Source organism: Lipotes vexillifer, unplaced genomic scaffold, assembly GCF_000442215.2.
Source record: "Lipotes vexillifer unplaced genomic scaffold, Lipotes_vexillifer_v1.1 scaffold384, whole genome shotgun sequence".
Lineage (NCBI taxonomy): Eukaryota > Metazoa > Chordata > Mammalia > Artiodactyla > Lipotidae > Lipotes > Lipotes vexillifer.
In genome coordinates this window covers 867,110-869,661 of record NW_006793498.1, presented here as the reverse complement: position 1 = coordinate 869,661, position 2,552 = coordinate 867,110, and the positions used below count along the sequence as shown (strand labels likewise).

Below are 2,552 nucleotides of genomic sequence, written 5' to 3'. Positions count from 1 at the left end.
AACGGGGGAGTACTAAGGGGGCGGGGGGGGGGGCGGTCAGGCGGGGAGGGCGGGGTCCGGCCGGGGCAGTCGGGGCCCAGGGCAGCTCCCTGGTCGCCGCCGCCTGGGGGCCCGCGAGCCCGCCTTCCGAGACAGCGCTGGGGTCTTGGCTCAGCAGCCCCTCGGCCCCTGGGCGTCCACCGCCGGCGGCCCTGCGCCCAGACCGCTGCCCAGGGCCTCTCGTAAGGGGAGGGTTTGCCTTCCGTTTACCGTTTACGGTTTACCGTTTACCACACCCACTGCTAATGGGACAGCGCATTGCTACAGTCCTACAACGCTAGGAATACAGCCAGCAAGGAAAACCGAAGGAAATGCCTGGGGGTTTACTTTCCCAGCGCGGTTCCACCCGCCCCTAAAACAATGCAGTCGGAGAAGTGCTGTGGGGAGGAAGGCTGGAGGGGTACCCCTCTTGAAGAGAAGTGGTCAGCTAGGTCTCAGGAAGCAGTTTGAGAAGTTTCCACAGAGAATGTAACGTTTTGGAACCATCCCCTCCTTTCCATGTAGTAGTTCAAGTCTGTGGCCCTCCCCTTACATCAGGCAACAGCCTTCTGGCTGGGCTCCTTCCCTGCATTTCATCAGATGTAGAGCGCTTACCCTGTGCAGGCTCAGCACCAGGTGTCGGGGATGCAGAGACAAGTTAGGCAGACCCTGCCCTAGAGAGTCTAATAGGCAACTCCTGTGTGACCTGCTAAGAACCGCAGAGTCACAAATGAGGGGCTCCTCCAACTCAACCTGGTGTTCAAGGAACATCCTATCTTAGTTTTAAAGAGAAAGAGTCACCCAGAGATACAAAGCTTGAAAAGGTGGTCCAGAAAGAGGTGAAGACTCGAAAAAAGGCACCAGCCACAAAACATCAGATGTGGCAACCACAGGCCAAGCAGTTGACTGTTTCATTTAGCTAGTGTGTATACAGAATGCAAGATGAGTTACTGGAGATGAGGTTACATCCTGACCTTTTCCCCAAACTCCAGACTTGTATAACCAACTTCATTAATGCCAGGAACGATCTCAAACTGAATATGTCCCAAAGAAGACTCCTGTTTGCCTGCACACACCCACACACTCCAAACCTGCTCAGCCTCTACCAGCCTTCCCCATTCCATTCACCTGGTTGCTCAGACCAAAACCCCAGTGCCACTCTTGGTGCCTCTCTTTCCTCCTTACCTCCCAACTAATGCATTAGTCAGACCAGTCAGTTCTCTCTTCAGAATATATCTCAAGCCTGGCCTCTTTTCACCACTTCCATCACTGCCATCCAAGCCACCATCATCTCAGGCCTGGACTATTGGTCCCCAGGCTTCCACTCTAGCCTCTCATACAGACAAGCCTGCACAGTAGCCAAAATGATCTTTAAAAAACAAAAAGTAAGTGTGATTCTCCTACTCAAAGCCCTCCAATAGTCTCTCATTACTTTCAGAATAATCTTACTGTGGCTACAGTGTACCCCATGTCCTGATCTGATCCAGCCCCTACCCATCTTGATGGCTCTGCTACCGCTCACTGCACTGTGAGTCCTCTAAGCCCCCACCATATTCAAATAACTGCTCAGATGTACCCTCCACAGCCTTGCCTGCCCATCCTGTTTAGGAGAGCCCTCCCCCACCCTCATTAATCTCTACCTCCTTCCCCTGCTCTGTTTTTCTTCATAGCACTTAACACGTCCTGAAATAATACTTGTTTGATGTCTCTGTACTACTAAAATGTAAGTTCCATGAGAGTTGAAATTCACATCTTATTCCCTGCTTTATTTCTAGTGCCTGAAACTCTACATTAAGTATATGTTCTCATTAAGTATATGTTGAAGGAATGAATGGGATTGTATGTAGCACTAAAGAGCTTGGCTTCTGATCTTTAGGTGATAGAGAAGGGTTTTTAGCAGGAGGGAAACATGGGCAAATGTGCATTTTAGATCACTCTGGCAGCAATGTGAAGAATGAAGTGGAGTCGTGACAGGGAAAGCAGAAGGAGGAAAATGAGATTATCAGAATGAACCAGGTAGAAGACAGTGAAGGCAGGGCAGTCCATTGTCCATGCTGCTGCCGGAACTCACTGTCAAGTGCACATGTGCGCACGCACGTACGTACACATGTGCCTACACACAGAGAGATCAGGTCATGGTACTTCCAGTGTTAATTAGGACTTGTTGGCTACAAATAGTACAAAATCAACTTGATGTCATTTAAGCAAAAGGGATGTTTGCTACTGGAAAGCAGGGAGACCACACTCACAGACCCCAGGAACATGGATGCTATAGCATTTATCAGAAAGAGCCAGGAAATAGGGCCTGTGAAGCTGTCATAAACTTTGACAGCACTCAGAATATCTGCTTTGTTCTCTCTCTTTGGTCCAGTTTTCCTGATAATCGGATAGAAGATGGTTACCCTCACAGCTTCTCAGTTTTTACATCTTCCTCAAGAAACCAGCCCAATCTGAACTAAAATCTTCTATTCTGAATTCTGTATATCTGGGAGATGGGCAGGTTGGTCCTCTGGGACTGTCAGCTGTGCCTAGGG

General features: G+C 49.7%; 1 protein-coding gene across 1 annotated transcript in view; it reads left to right on the top strand.

Moving 5' to 3' along the window:
• Window positions 1-2,552, top strand: part of PHF11 (PHD finger protein 11) — a 32,482-nt gene that overhangs the window by 670 nt on the left and 29,260 nt on the right. The gene's annotated exons all lie outside the window — the stretch shown is intronic.